The sequence below is a fragment of the Microtus ochrogaster genome, chromosome 4, assembly GCF_000317375.1.
Source record: "Microtus ochrogaster isolate Prairie Vole_2 chromosome 4, MicOch1.0, whole genome shotgun sequence".
NCBI classification, from domain to species: Eukaryota; Metazoa; Chordata; class Mammalia; order Rodentia; family Cricetidae; genus Microtus; species Microtus ochrogaster.
In genome coordinates this window covers 16,992,058-17,008,523 of record NC_022011.1, presented here as the reverse complement: position 1 = coordinate 17,008,523, position 16,466 = coordinate 16,992,058, and the positions used below count along the sequence as shown (strand labels likewise).

At 49.1% G+C, this 16,466-nt stretch overlaps 1 protein-coding gene across 1 annotated transcript in view; it reads left to right on the top strand.

The window, feature by feature from the left end:
- The first annotated feature begins 4,043 nt into the window (after positions 1–4,043).
- St3gal2 (ST3 beta-galactoside alpha-2,3-sialyltransferase 2) overlaps positions 4,044–16,466 on the top strand; it is a 54,650-nt gene continuing 42,227 nt past the window's right edge. The window contains exon 1 of the mRNA XM_005345668.3: positions 4,044–4,286. The gene's annotated coding sequence lies outside the window, so the exon portion shown is untranslated. The remainder of the gene's footprint in view (positions 4,287–16,466) is intronic.

The following is a 16,466-nucleotide window of genomic DNA, read 5'->3' as shown; positions in this document are numbered from 1 at the left end:
AAAAAAAAAAAAAAAACCCAAATGGACATCAGACACCTAGGGAGAATTTACTTGACACTAGTTAGGAGGTAGCGTGCTGATGGAGCCAAAGGAGAGAGAGGATCTCTGTCCCGTCCCGTCCAGGGAAGGACTCTGGATTCTTCCTGAAAGATCTGCTAGGAATTGGAAGGATTACCTCTGGGCAGAGCATATGTTTAACATGCATAGGCTCTGAGTTCAATTCCCAGTATCACCCTTTTTATTTTTTAACTGGGAAATGGGTGATAGAAGCGTGAAGATGCTGTACATCTGCCTGTGAGAGTTGCTGCCATTGCAAATTACTGCAATGCAGAAGCAAAATCTTGGCCAAAAGGTCTTGGTTGCTGTTTAACCAGTCCCTTCCCATCCACCCAGGCACTCTCTCTCCCATCGCCTGGGATGGAAACACACAGGCTGTGTGTAAACAAAGCAGAAAAACATTCCTGAGTCAATTTTAGTCAAGGTCCAATGCCTCTGTTAGCCACTTGGTTGTGTTTCCCACAACAAACTTAATCCTTTGTTCCTGGGTGAATGGTGTGGGTTCGGTTGGGATGGGGGAAGCTAGAGACTAACCCCTAGGACTCAAAGTAGATATTTATGCAATTTTTCAAAATTGAAGTCTGAGAGAAAAGTGAAGTCCGAGACTAGTTAAAGTGTTAAGGATAGATTTTAATCAGTAACAAACTACTGGAATAAGAATTTAAGATTTTTTTGTTTTGTTTTGTTTTTTTTCGAGACAGGGTTTCTCTGTGTATCTCTGACTGTACTGGCACTTGCTCTGTAGACCAGGCTTGTAGTAATAGGGGCGGCGGGGCCCCAGCACCCCAGCCGCACCCCGACTGCCTCCATGGCTAGCTTATGCCCCGAAATAATTACACGGACACTGTATTCTTTTAATCACTGCTTGGCTCTTTAGCTCTAGCCCTTTTCTCGGCTAACTCTCGCACCTGGACTAACCCATTTCCAATCATATGTGTCGCACCCCAAGGTGCGCTTACCAGGAAGATTCTAGCCTACGTCCATCCTGGGTTGGAGCTTCATCGCGTGTGCCTCAGAGAGCAGAGCTCTCACCTCTGCCCGCAAGAGTGGAGCATCTTGTCTCTCTGAGGCGTCTGCCCCTGAGAGGAGAGCTGTCAAGTCTCTGAGCTCACTTCCTCTTCCTCCCACCTACGTTCTAACCTATCAGGGCAAGCAGCTTCTTTATTTAATCAACCAATGACCTTCCTCCATCACAGGCTGATCTTTTTTTGTTTGTTTGTTTGTTTGTTTTTCGAGACAAGGTTTCTCTGTGGTTTTTGAGCCTGTCCTGGAACTAGCTCTTGTAGACCAGGCTGGCCTCGAACTCACAGAGATCCGCCTGCCTCTGCCTCCAGAGTGCTGGGATCAAAGGCGTGCGCCACCACCGCCCGGCCAGGCTGATCTTGAACTCACAGAGATCCACCTACCTCTGCCTCCCTGAATGCTGGGATTAAAGGCAGCATCACCACCGCCCAGCTTTGGTTTTTTTGTTTTGTTTTGTTTTTTGTTTTTTGAGACAGTGTTTCTCTGTCCTGCTCTGGCTATCCTGGAACTCACTCTGTAGACCAGGCTGACCTTGAACTCACAGAGATCCACCTACCTCTGCCTAGTGCTGGGGTTAAAGACCAGCCCTGGTGGAATCAGAATTTAGGAGGAAAATAACTCAGCTTGGATTTGTGCAGAGGTTCTTTAAAAGGAAGAAGGAGGAGAAGCTGTCAATCAAGTTGGGCATCCTTGTATCTGCTAGCTGACTATTAATGAAGTTAGAATTCTAACCTCCCACAAAGACGAGGAAACAGAATGCCTATCCTTCCAAATGATTGCATTGTAAATATGTGAATTTTTGATCTTTGAGATTTTTCTGAACTGTAGGAGATTTAAATATCATATATATCTGAAAAGCTAAGAGTCACAGTTATTAACTTTTGGTAAACCCTCCAAGAAAAGGAGATGTGTATATGTGTATGTGTGAATGTAGGTGCCCCTAGAGGGCAGGATCCCCTAGAACTAGAGTTACAGGTAGTTGTGAGCTGCCATGTGGGAGCTGGGAACCAAATCCTATCCTCTCCAAGAGTAGCAAATACTCTTAACCAGTAAAGGGGGCTTTGCAAAAACAAGTGCTCTTAACCACTGAGGCAATTCTTCAGCCCCCTGAAGGATGTTAAAACAGAACAGTTTGGGTGAGGTGGTGTAGCACACATCTTTAATGCTAGCACTTAGGAGCCTGATACAAGCAGATCTCTGAGTCCAAAACCAGCCTGGTGTAAAGAGCTAGTTCCACAACAGCCAAGACTGTTATGTAGAGAAATCCTGTCTCAAAAACAAACAAACAAAACCAAAACAAAACAAAGAAAGCAACCAGGGGCTGGAGAGGTGGCTCACAGGTCAAGAGTACTTGCTGCTCTTTCAGAGGACTCAGGTTCGATTCCCAGCACCTACATAGAGGCTTACAACTCTCCGTAACTCCAGTCTTAGGAAATTCAATGCCACTTCTGGCACTAGCCTCATAAGTGTTAGACAGACATGGATGCAGTCAAAGCACCTGTCTTAGTTCAGGTTTTATTGCTGTGAAGAGACACCATGACCATGGCAACTCTTATAAAGAAAAACATTTAATTGGGATGGCTTGCTTACAGTTTTAGAGATTCAACCCATGATTGTCATGGCAGGAAGCGTGGTGACATGCAGACAGACATGGTGCAGGAGAAGGAGCTGAGAGTTCTATATCTTGAGCAGCAGGCAGCAGGGAGAGACGACCACACGGGGCATCCACCCCCAGGGATATACTTCCTCCAACAAAGCCATCTCTACTTCAGCAAGGTCACATCTCCTAATATTGCCTCTCCCCACGGGGGTCAAGCATTCAGACACGAGTCTATGCAGGCCATTCCTATTCAAACCACCGCAGCATCATAACACATACATTTTTTTTTTCAAAGTGTATTGCAGGGTGTAGTGGCTAATGTCTATAATCCCAACCCACAGGAGGATAAGGAGGATCCATCTAACATAGGTTTCAGGCAGGCCTGGCTTACAAAGTGAATTTGAGGCCACTTGGGTTACTTAATAAGAGAAAGAAAGCACAGACAGGCAGGGTCTGGGGCCCCAGAGCTAATGAACCAGAGACTTCTGGTTAGGACCAGAAGTCTACTTGCTCAGGCTTTTTAGAGGAGGTTCCAACCCACAACAGTTTGAGAACCATTGGCCAGTTGGAGACGTTTGAAGGGTAGATGTGTCAGCAATTAGGAACTTCCTAAAGGTTTGAAAGTTGAGGCAAGAATTGGCTAAGACCGCTGTGGATGAATATTTAAAACGTGTGCCCGTTACCCTAGAGAATAAGAAGCTAAGGGCGCCTAAGAGACGGAAGTCTGAAGTGAGGGGAAGCCCTAGTGGATGAGGGCTGTTGGGCGCCTACAAGACACTTCGCAGGTGGGGTACATAGTCTAAATGAGGACAAACCCCATTCCCACATCGCTGCTGGGTCCCCTCTTTCTAACAGCCTAAACCTAGCGGCCTCACTGCAGCTGCAGCTTGCAGGGCCAGGGCATGAACCCAGCTGGCTCAGGTCGCGGCTCTTGGCAAGAGCAAGTACAAACAGTCCCCTTCAGCTGGGCTCGGCCGCAGCTGATCACAGCCATGTGTGAGAGGCATCCTCAGCTTATTCGCATCCTTTGATGAACCAGGTACCAAAGCCTGGCTGGGGCGCCACAGACTACATCGCCCAGATTTCAGGTGCCCAGAGCCGCGTGGCTGGGAAACAGAAGAAGACGCCCCTTAATTCTGCGCCTTAACCCCCTAAATTCGGGCAGAACTACAAAGACCATGATCTCAGATATGGGAGTGCATTGCTTTCTGGGAGTGATAGTCCTTAACGCGGAGCGCTGCTGGCAGACCTTGCCCCACTGGACTACATATCCCAGCGTGCCTGAAAAACTTGGGGGAGAGGAGGGAGGGGAGAGTCCTGGAGGATGTGAATGGGGAGGGGGCACCCGCCCCCTTCCCCCACCCTTCCCTTTTGCTGGGCAGGGGTGGGGGGAGGGGCCCGGCCGAGGCTGCAGCCGCGGCGCTCCGGGAGGGCAGGGCCAAGCAAGGGCGGGACTGGCCCAAAGCAGGCGAACTGGAGAGCCTTGAAGCTAACGGGTCCCGGCGCGGGAGGCGGCGGCGGCGGCGGCGGCGGCAGCTTTTTGCACGGGCGGAGGCGGCGGCAGGAGCGGCAGGCATGGCCCGCGCGGCGCCCAGCGCAGACTGAGGTGCGCGGGCGGGATGCGAGAGGGAGGGATGCGGGGCTCTCCGGGCCCGGTGCTGCCCCAACCCTCCTCTGTGCGGGCAGAGGGCTTGGCCCAGAGGCCCAGACCCTTCGGGTTCAGCCCAGCAACTTCCCCCGGGACCGGGCGCCGTGTGGGCGGGGGTCTGATTGCCTTGGCCTCGATCCGGATCCCCGCCTTCTGCTCCTACATATCTAGCAGCTCCCAGTCTTCCAGGCACTCCTGTGACACTCCTTGCTGGTAGCCCCCCCCCCCTTGAAAACGCTGTCCTAGTCCACACTTCCACACCCCAGGTTGTTGGTACCTCCAGCACCCGGAGCTTGGGAACCTGCTCCATCCGGAAACCCCTGCCTCACTTCTCTTGATCAGAAGCTGTCTGCACCATCCGCACTTATTCCTCTACCCTTCGGCCTTCCCCACGCCTGGCACTGACCCCTAGCCACGCTCTGTGGCCTAGTTCTCTTTTATAAGACCTGACAGTTTGACCTCCTTACTACTTTGGAGAAACTGAGGCATGAGCCAACCAGAAACTTGGTCAGTGTGCCCGCCCTCTGGACTCTGGCCTGAGCCCTGTCCCTTGTCCCTCCTGTTCCTCCATCCCTTACCGTGTCAAGACACGTTAGTTCCTCCAGCTATGCCCCTGTGATCGGATCAAACTTCCCAGCCCCTGCTCTGGGCTGAGCTCACACCAGTCTCTCCTGTTTAGTTGTCTCTTACTTCTGTCGCCCCTTCCTTTGCATAGCCCTCCGCCTGGAGAGGAGTCTCCGTCCCTTTGAGCTGCTTGCTCAAGTTAGCCTTTCTGCTTCAATTTTGCCAACTGCATCCTTCTCCCATTTTGCCTCGTTTCATCTATACACCGAGAACCATTCAGGGCACCCGGGGGGCCCTGGGAAGTAGTTATTTCTAGCCAGTAACCCATGCTCCTACTTGTGTACAAATGTCTAGAAACCGATTGGCCTTCCCTTCCTCAAGCTTGGTGGGCTCCGGAGTCTGGTTTGGAAGGCACTGTTTACCCTTATGGAGATGGTGGCGTTGGAGAACTCTGGTCACTATACCCTCAGCTAATCTGGCTTCTGCTGTTAACTTTGGAGTGGTTGCCCCTTCGGGAGGGATGCTTGATGTGTGCGCTCTGAGAGCTTTGTGGAGGAAGGCGCTGTGGCTGTGCCTGTAGGTGGGGATCTCAAGTTTAGTCCTGGTGCATCCGACTTGAAGGAAAGAGGGAGGGGGACACACAGGCGTGGTGTGATCCAGTTTTTGTTTGTTTGGCTGGTTTTAACCCTGTTTCTTCAGCTGACTTTTCCTTTGGGTCACACTAGTCTTCCCTTATCTCCAGTCTCCCAGTAAAAAGTGGGGAAGGGAGGAGGGGAACCTGTGAGCCATCAGGGAGGGATGGGAGTCTTCTGAAGTTTGCGGGGGTCCTGAGTGAGCAGTCTTGATCTGAACCAGATGGTTCTCTGCTTCAACGTGGTCCCTCCCATGCTCCCTCCCCCTTGGCTGTGAATAGGATGCTTTTAACCTTGTAACTTGAGAATGGAAAAGTGAGGCCAGGGGGCCAACTGTCTGTGTGAATGTTTATGTCTACATCTGCACACTATGCAAGCCTGCCAGGGTCCTGTGGGAGTGTCCGTGCCCCAGAGGCCACTGTAGAGTTCTATGGCATGCTGATAGGTCATAGGCACTTTTAGAGCCCAAAAGATAGAACTAGTTTTGAAGCCATTAAGAATCACCAGACTCAGGCAGGGTGGCACACACCTGTTATGCCAGCATTCGGGATGGCAAGATGATTACCATTTGAAGACACTCCAGGCTATACAATGAGATCTTGTCTCAGAAACCCCAAAAGAGGGGTCTTTGAGACTGCTTCCAGGTAAAGGTACTTGTCAAACGAGACTGGCAATCTGAGCTTAACCCCTGAGCCCAAATACGTTGGAAGAAGAGAACTGACTCCATAAACTTGTCCTTTGACCTCCACACACAAGCCTCGGCAGCTGTTTCAGATTGAGCGATCTGAAACAGCAAGGTTCCAGGTGTGGGGAAAGCGAGGCAGCTCGGTTTCTTCTTTAGCTTGAGTTCTTAAAGATTCATCTCATTTTTCTATGTGTGTCTGCCTGCGTCTGAGCATGTGCACGTGGCTGCCCTGAGAGGCCAGAAGAGGGAAGCAGCTGCCCTGGAACTGGAGTTTCAGGTGGTTGTAAGACCCTAGATGGGGGTTCTGGGAACCAACTTGGTCCTCCGCAAAAGCAACAGGTCTCTTAACCACTGAGCCAGCTCCCTTGACTCTTTTTTTTTTTTTTTTAATAGTAGGAGATGATAGAGGGACTGTGGTTCAGGAAGAGAGGTGGGAAATGGATTCCTTTGTTATTCTGTAGTGTGTTTTGTTCGCCATAGTGGTCTTGTGTATTTGCATTTTGTTTTGCCTTTGAGACAAGGTCTTACGTGAGGTCTGGGCTGTCTTCAGATTTGGTGCGAAGCTGAAGATGGCCTTGAACTGATGATTCTCTCTGCCCCAGTCCTGGGATTCCAGATGTGCTGTACGCCCTGATCCTGAGCCGTGTACCTGATTTTGTGGAAGTTCTTTAAATGCATCTTTATTTCTGGAATACTTTAGCGGGTGCGCAGTTGAAGCAGAGGTTTTGTTGTCGTTTTGTTTTCAGTTTTTAGAAAAGTAATTCATTTGGGGGGGGTGTGTTCGTATGTGTCGTGACCCATGTGTGGAGGTCAGAGGAGAACTTGCAGGGGTCAGTTCTCACCTTCCATATGTGGGTTTTGGGAATCAGACCCAGGTGGTCAGGTTTGGTGGCATGGGCTTTTATTTTATCCCTGTCTTGCCTGCCTTAGCTTTCATTTTTTTTTTTTTTTTTTTTTTTGAGGCAGGGTTTCTATGTGGTTTTGGAGCCTGTCCTGGAACTAGCTCTTGTAGACCAGGCTGGTCTTGAACTCACAGAGATCAGCCTGCCTCTGCCTCCAGAGTGCTGGGATTAAAGGCGTGCGCCACCATCGCCCAGCTCCTGGTTGGCCTTGAATTTACTGTGTAGTCAGTGCTAGCTTGGAGCTTTCAGTGACCCTCCTGTCTCTTCTCTGATTCGTACCATGATGCCTGGCAGAGCAGAAAGGCTTATGATTAAAGGTTTATGGCTGGGTGCTTTGTATTTTCCAGATCTTGAAATCCCCTGGAGAGTTAGTTCAGGCACAGATCCCTATGCCATGTTGCCTGAGTTTTTTTTTGTTTCAGTTGGTCTGAATTTGTACCTCTCTTCAGCTCCTTGGGTCTAACAGTTTAACAGATGCTGAGTTGAGCCATTACAGCTGCATGGTAAGCTAATCCCGACAGATGGAAAGACTTTCGTTCACCTTATTTCCTGGCTTATTCTGGCAGCTGTGCTGTGGTAGCCTTTGTCTTTGATTCTGTTGCCGCCCAGGGTTGTATGTGGCCTGACTATGGAGCCTGAGCAGCCAGGCCTACTCTAACGACAGCCCCGTTCTTGGAAGGAGGGCCTCAGGACCAAACAGGATGTTTAGGAACCAGGACTTTGGAAAAGGTTAGCTGCCTAGATACAATAAAGCGGCAGCTGAGACAGACGCTTGTCTGTTCCATCCAGATTTTCTAGACTGAGAGGATTAGGGTGCCTGCCAGGTGAAGTCCTGTGATGGCTGCACACTGGACAAGATGCCCAAGAATCTGGTGTTTAGACAAGCCAGAGGAACCATACTGTGTTTTGCACATATTTCCTATCTGTTTACATGCCAATGAGAAGTAGATGCAGATATATAGGAAGATATATATATCCAGGCAGATCTAGATCCAGGTAGGGCTAGTGAGAAACTGAAAGACAAGGTGTGGGGCGCAGGGCAGCCCCAGGACTCACATTCCCACCCGTCCGTTAAATTAGTCCTCCTGATGGCTCCAGGAATACCCAGGTTCTTTGAATGCTCACGGCTAACCCAGCACCACAATAGATGCCCTCATGCTGTAGGGAAGCCTCATAGCCGCCTTGCAAGGTGGACACCATTGTCATTATTTTACATGTGAAATTTAAAGTACAACATCCAGGGCTGGGGAGAGATCTTGGTTCATAAAGAGCTTGACTTTCAAACATGAGGACCTGGGTTAAATTCCCAGCACCCGAATAAAAAATGTCAGGCATGGTGGTGCATGCTTGTAAACTCAGTGCAGGAGTGCAGAGGCAGGAGGATGCATGGGGCTTGCTGGCCAGTCAGTTGGTGAGATTCAGACTAATAAGAGACCTGCCTCAAAGGAGGTGAATGCTCTGTGCACACAACACGCGTGCACACACACTACACGTGCACACACACCACACGTGCACACACAACACACATTCACACACGTGCATACATATAGATGAATTCACAGGAACAAACCAACAACAGCAAAAAGCATGCATGGTAGGGCATATCTGCAATCCCAGGACTTGGGAACCTGAAATAGGAGAGTTATGAGTTCAAGGTTAGTCTGGACTATATAGTAAGACCCTATATGAAGAAATCAAACCAACAAAAATTAACAGGAGAAAAGTGTAACAAATCTTTTTATTAATTAATCATAGTTTTACACGCCATGAGGCCTTCAGATTGAAGACCCTGGTGAACTATCCATTTGTATGCTTGAGTTGAGGAAGCTTAGAGAGCTGTGCAGAAATAAGACAGGACCAAAAAAGGCTGGCCTAATGCCCGCTAGCTGCTTCTTAGCCTGTGGAAGCATTACTTCTTTCTGGATACAGGGCAGCATGCTTACTTTTTTGGATATGTCGCTGTCAGGCAAGAGAGGCCAGAGGCGAGGCAGGGGAAGATGGGAGTGACATTTAGTCTTATTGCTCATTTTAGCAAAGAGGTCCTAGTTTGTAGTTGTTGTCGTTGTTCACTTTTAGGGGTTCTAGTCTCTACAATATGCCTTAGGGGAAGGAAACGTAGTTTCTTGGCTCTCTCTGAATGGAGAAAGAGGGGCAAGAGATTAGAAGAAAGGAAGAGGCCAGTAAGAAACTTTGCATCTGAGACTTTGACTTTGTAGTGTTTCTTTGGTAAGAAAGGGCTCTCCTGGAAGGCTGTGAGATGACAGTCAGAGGGAGGGGTGACTTGGGGCTCACATGCTCTTCAGGGTCTCAGGGTGGGTATAGCCTCGTGAGAGTGTCATGGACTTGGTCTCCAAGATGGGCTGTGCCCAGATTCCCATCCCAGCCTGGGCCACGTGCCTCCCAGTGGTGAGGGCAGGACTGGCAGCATGACCGGTAGTCCTTCCAGACTCTCTTGAGAGAGAATGAGGAAATGGGCCCTGTAGGTACTGTGAGAGACTGACCCAAAAAGCACTAGGCAAGGACTTGACTTGGCAGGTGGCAAAGGGCTTAGTGTGACAGGTTTCTGAGCCAGCCAAGGGCAGACTGATAGGCAGCCTGGTATGGCAGGGTCATCAGGGGACAAGGAAAGGAGGGATGATACGGAAAACCAGATAGGGCCCGAGTAAGATGTCATGAAGGCTGGGACTTGGCAGAAGAAATGGAAAAGGGAGGGACTGAAAGAGGCTCTGAAAAGTCGCTATCATCTTCTGGAAAAACACTTGATTCTCTGGAGTTTGGCGTTTTGATGCCTACGTGATGAGGGTTGCTTCCTTGAGCTGAAAAGGGCCACCCAGGGAGGAGGTTCTCAGGAGATAATATGGCCTACTTTGCAGACGCTGCCTGTGGCTGCCAACGGCATACCTGGCATCTCCGTCAGCATTTTTACTCCTGTCCCCAAGCTGTCTGAAGTTTGATGCCTCAAACCGAGGCCCGCCATAGTAAATGAGAGCAGCTGGGGCTTGGTAGCCACCACCATCACATCTCTTTCCTCCCCCCTTTGCCTAGGATGGGTTCCCCCCACCCTGCTTCGCTCAGTTTCTCTACCCCAGTCTCCCGTTCCATCAGTCTCCCATTCTACCCCATGTTCCTGCATATCCAAGTCCATAACAGTCAAAGGGCCTGCCCCATTTCTCTAGGGACTTTTATTTTTTTTTCTCTTTGCTCAGAATGCTTGTTAATAAATATTTGTTAGCTATTAGGGTTGAAATCTCCAAGTAGTGTTTCCCAAGGAAAGAGTCTCCGCTTGGTCTGCACCTACTGAATGCAGACTTTTCCTTTAGCTAGGCAGGACTCACTAGGGACAGCTGCGTGTGTCCCCAGCCGTTCCCAAGTACTTCTTGTTGCTTATTTACAAATCATTATTGTAATTACAACATATTGTCAATCAAGCGTTCCTGTTGCCTTCACAGATCTCATCTCGGCCCGAGGGCATAGCTGGGCTTCCAGCCACCCCAGGTTTCTAGCTACGGAGGGGGAGTTCCTCCTGTGGGAGTGGGCAGGAGGACAAGAGCAGGGTCCACTGAAGTGCCGCACAGAAGAGTGCTCTATTCCCGTAGATTTCCAGAGCAGAAGGCTAACATCTGGGAACAGAGCGGTGTGTGTTCTGTCAGTTAAGATCTCTGTGATATTTCCTGACTTTTAACACAGAATTGAGAGAGGCGGTGAGGAAAGGGGAGGAAGGGGAGAAAATGTAAGAGGGGGGAATTTAATTTGTGCTTATTTTGATATAGTTGTTAAATTATTTAAAGACTTATTTTTATTGTTTTTAATTATGTGTATGCTTGTGTGTCTGTGTGTGGGCGTGGGCACGCGAGTGGCAGTGTCCACAGAGGCCAGAGGCTTCCGACCTCCCAGGAGCTGACATCACAGGCAGTTTTGAGCTGCCTTATGCCGGCTCTGGGAACGGAACTTTGGTTCTCTGTTAAAGCAGATGTTCCTAACTACTGAGCCATAGCTCCAGTCCATGGGTACTAAAATTTTACTTGTAAAATATCAAATGTAGACATAGCACACACAGTTCCAGTCTAAGATGTTGAAAGCAGCAGTGTGGTGGTGCACGTCTTTAATCCCAGCACTCGGGAGGCAGAGGCAGGCGGAGCTCTGAGTTGGAGATCATCCTGGTCCACAGAGCAGCCAGGGTTACACAGAGAAGCCTTGTCTCAAAACAGCAAACAAACAAAAAGATGTTGAAAGCGTAAGAGGGTCCCCAGCCTCTCCTCTTCCTTCAGGTGGATTGGCATGAGGCCCTGACTCTGAAGTTATTCATGCTGAACTGTTGGGGAAGGAGCAGTAGGACCCGGGTCTTCTATCTCTGAGGCATTGCTCTTTCCCCAGCAGGCCTTGGGTTCTCCTGTGGCCTGGTATACAGCTAGCCTGGAACATGTTATGTAACCCAGACTGGCTTCAAATTCTTGGTCCCCCTGTGTCTACTTCCTGTGCTACCACGTCCATCAGCATTTTTTTCTGTTTGATTCCTTCTTTTCTGACTGGGATCAGAATGAGGATATGCCATAGAGCTACCGAAGGCCACCATTTGCTATGTGGTTAGAGCTGAGGCGGTCCTCGGGCAGAGGCTTCCTGGCTTATCAAAGGACAGCATCGTGGTGCTCGAGACATAATCTGGGGACCCAGAGGAGCAGCCCTCACTGCTCTACCTCTTCTGCCTTGAATCTTTCAAGGGTTGGAGTCCTAGCCCTGTGGAGAGGCCCCAGCCTCTCAGCCTTAGCAGGTCAGCAGCCTTGAGAGGAAGAAAATCAGCAACAAATGCAAATAGCTAATTGGTCTAGAGGGAACTGCTCTGGCAGGAAAAATCAACAAGTTATTTGTTTCTGTGGTTAAAGGGAATGTGGAGGGGATGGGGCTGGTGGAAGAGGGGAGAAAAGAGGTGGATTGCAGGAGAGATCCCCCCCTCCCACATCTAATTCTTCCTGCCTTTTCCCACAGGGTTCCTTTGCTTTCAAAGGAGCCTTACAACAGTAAATAGTGGAATGCTGAGTCTCTTGTCTCTGATCCCCAATCCCACCCATATCCAGTTAAAGACAAAGTTCTTGTCATTTGAGGTACATGGTGACTTGGAGCTAAAATGCAAGGAAGAAATTAAAGTTTTCATAGGCCTGTACTGAGTCCTGGGGCTGTGCAGAGAACAGGTAGCAACCCCAGGGGATGTGGTGGGAAAGGCCTGGGATGGGCTTTTGCATTCTCCTCTAGGAAGCAAGGAGGGTCCACTGGGATTGGCTTGCCCTGGGATTTTCTGTGGTTGGCCTTCTGTGTTCTGCCCTGCCCCAGAGGGCTTGGTGTTCCCATGGACCTGTGCCTGTTTAGCTTCTGGCTGGTTCCTCAGCATCACTTGGGAATACCCAAGGTGCCAAGGGCAGGGGAAATGACTCTAAAGATTTATTTAAAGCCAGTGTGTGTGTGTGAGAGAGAGAGTGTGTGTGTGTGTGTGTGTGAGAGAGAGAGAGTGTGCGTGTGTGTACATGTACAATATATGTGTGTCATGTGTGTGGGTGCTTGCAGAAACCAGAAGAGGCTGTCAGATCCCCAGGAGCTAGAGTTACAGGTGATTGTGAGCTGCCCAGTGTGGGTGCTGGAAACCAAATTCTAGTCCTCTGTAAGAGCAACAATGGCTCTCAATTGCTGAGCCATTTCTCCAGCCCTAGAGATAATTCTAACTCAGAAAACTGAGGATGGTAAGAAAGGGGACTCCTGTTCTAGGGTAAGGAGCTATTTTCTTAGGCCTGCTGTGAAGTGGGGAGCAGATAAATAGTTTATGTCGGGGTTCAGAGTCATGGGTGTTTGATGAAGCAATGTCATCAGTTCCTGAAAGGCAAGATATACCTGACCATGAAGCCATCATGAGGAAACCTCTAGGATGAAGGTGAGTTCTCATCTTAATGAGACACCTCATGGTTTACATAGGGGTTACCCAGCTGTCTACATTTTTCCACCTATACTGGTGGTCTTGGCAATTCTTTTTTTTCCCCAAGACAGGGTTTCTCTGTGTAGCTCTGGCTGTCCTAGAACTCACTCTGTAGACCAAGCTGACCTCAAACTCAGAGTTCCGCTTGCCTCTGCCTTCCTCCCGTCTATCCCTGATCTGTGGATCCCTGCCATTCATCTTATGCAGGACAGGGAGAAGAGCCAGCCACGGTCCCTTTGTTGGCAGCCTCCAAGCATCCTAAGACATTGGGGATAGGGCTGTGTGGTTCTTGAAAAGAGGAAGCTACTCACTTCCAGGGCTCCGAACTTTACTCTCACCCTGCGGGACTGACTTTGATAGGGTGCACATACAATGTAAATACTCCTGTCTATCCACAGTGCTTTGTCACTGTTCCTCTCAGGGATGCACGTCCACGTGTAAATAAAGAACTCACAGGGCTGCTGAGGGCTCTGCTCTCAAACCATCTGGTCAGCCCAACAGAGGAATGCCACATCCTGAGTGGGAGGGCAGAGTGGGAGCCCAGAATGCACTGTGCGGTCCAGACGTCTGGAAGTTGGTTTGACCTTTCTCTTGACCTTTGTGGATGCATTAAGCAGCAAACAGGCAGTTCAGGTTTCCCTAGGGAACGTAGATTCCTGCAGCCAGGGGAGCTGCTGCTCTGTTGTCAGCTCCTCATACCCCCCTTCTCCCGATCCTTATTGTAGCTCTGTTGGGGTTCAGGTAAAAAGGTTCATCAGGCCTTGCTTCACATCCCTCTTTTTCTTTGTAAAAATAATTTTTTTTAATTTATTTATTTGCTATGTATACACGACATTCTGCCTTCATATATGCCTGCAGGCCAGAAGAGGGCGCCAGATCTCATTACAGATGGTTGTGAGCCACCATGTGGTTGCTGGGAATTGAACTCAGGACCTCTGGAAGAGCAGCCAGTGCTCTTAACCACTGAGCCATATCTCCAGCCCCTGTAGAAATAATTTATTTATTTTTTAATTTTATGTGCATTGCTGTTTTGCCTGCATGTATGTCTGTGTGAGGGTGTTAGATCTTGGAGTTAAAGACTGCCATGTTGGTGCTGGGAATTGAACTCAGGTCCTCTGGAAGTGTTCTTAACCACTGAGCCATCTCTCCATCCTTTCTCTTGTTAGGCTGGGCATCCATAAGCCCTGAAAAAAATGGTTCTTATTTTTTTAGTTCTCTGTGTGCATGTGTGTGTGTGGTTGTTTTTTTTTTTTTTTTTTTTTGAGACAGGGTTTCTCTGTATAGCCCTGACTGTCCTGGAACTCACTCTGTAGACCAAGCTGGCCTTGAACTCAGAGATCCACCTGCCTCTACCTGTTGTGATTAAAGGTGTGCACCACCACCTCTTTACACTCAGCTCTGCTCCAGCCAGGTTTTCCTTAAGCCCTGGTGGGAGGTGGGATCACAGATGGCTCACACTGGGTATAATATGTGCTAGGATTTGAGAACCTGCCCGGCCTGAGCACTGGTAGAGTCTCAGCAGAGAAGGAAGGTTTAGGAGGAAGGCTACACATACAGAGCTGCAAAGCCTGAACACAAATGTTAGGGAAGCACAGCATAAAATTTCTGTCTCATTATCCAGGGATGTGGGACAGAGAATCCAGATAGGGCCGCCATGCCCCACACTGCCAAGGACGGGGAGGCACACTTTCCAGCTTTCCAGCCGAGGCAGGGCTGGGCTGGGCTGGTCACAGAGGGTTGTGCCTGCCCGAAAGTGTAGGAGTGCTTGTTGTTTGCAGCTTGGCAGCTTGCTAGGGGTCAGTATGATAAGACTGTAAGAAGAGACAGATCCTTGGTTTTTACACGCAGACAGCTGCCTGCCCTGGGCAGCACAACAGCCCCCGACAGTCTATTGTGTGGCTCCTTTGGCTCTTCTGAAATATAGAGCCTCTGGCTGCAGCCCAGCTGGGTTTCCCCTGCCTGGCTGCTAGCTTCCTCTCCCATCTGGGGTCAGATGAGGTCTGCACTGTGGAGCGATGATGTTGAGACCCAGCCAATTTTGAGTTTGACCTAGAAGTTTGAAGCCTCCCTAGGAGAGGGGTCAGGGCATCCAGGCTGGGCAGCAGCTCCCCCACCTGCCCTTTTCATTTGTCATCATCCAGCGCTTGTTTTAATTTGATTTATTATTGTTGTGGTATCAGTAAGGTGGAGATGGGGGTCTGCACTTGTGCCACAGCTTGCACGGGAATGTTAGAGGACCATTTTGTGGATTCGGGGATGGAATTCAGTGTTGGCAGGCTTGCGCAGTAAGTGCCTTTACCCACTTAACCATCTCACGAGTCCTATTTTGGTTTTGTTTTGAGGTAGAAGGTCTCATCCTGAGTCTGGCCTGGAGTTTTCTACTGGACAAGGTTGGCCTTGAACTTGTGGTGTTCTTCTGTCTTCTGCCTCTCAAGTTCTGAGCTTACAGGTATCTTGCCTGTCTCCTTTCGGTTTTACGGTATCTGCTGCTCAACCAAACAGACCTGGTGATATGCAGACATTTGGGGGGAGCCCTAACCTTTGCTCCAGAGCATTAGGAGGTGTGGCTGTTTCTGGGTGGGGTCGGGGGTGGGTTTACATTTGTGGAGATTCCTGGAGCTTCCGTGTGGAGATGAGGCTTGAAGGGATCTCTTCAGTAGAGCTGGGGTTTGAGTAGTAAGAAGGCATCTGTAGTGAAGGACAGCTCTTTGGACAGAATGGACAGCTGTCGATGTGGAGTGAAATTGAAGGATTAGGGACAGATTTCGGTAGTAAAATCAATTGGACTTCAGACTGGCTAGGGGAAAGAAGGAAAGCCACAGATGACTCAACATTTCAGGCTGAGATGGAAGATAGAGTTCCTTTCCCAGAAACCAAGAATACAGAAAAGAAAAGGGGCTGGATGCAAGGGACCTAAATCATGTGTGAGTTTGTTTGAAGCAGCCTGAGACTAAATAAGGTACTTTGAGGGTACTATAAAATATATCATTTAAGAGGCAATATCCAGTCAGACACAGTAGTGGATGTATATAATCCCAGCACTCAGGAAGCAGAGGCAGGAGGCTCTGAGTTCGAGCTTAACCTAGTCTACATAGTAAATTTCAGGCTAGTAAGAGTTACACGGTGAAACCCTATCTCAAAAAACAAAACAACAACCAAAAGGAGGCAATGTTTAGGAGTTAAAGGGACTGATGGCCCAGGCATCCGTGCACTGTCCAGCATTGCTTGAAAAGCCAGCGATGACTCTTCCTGGTTGAGATGCAGTTTTGGAAAGTTCACCTCTCTGCATTTTAAGCCTGATCTAGAATCACTTTTTCTTTTTCTTTCTTTCTTTCTTTCTTTCTTTCTTTCTTTCTTTCTTTCTTTCTTTCTTTCTTTCTCTTTTTTTTTTTTTTT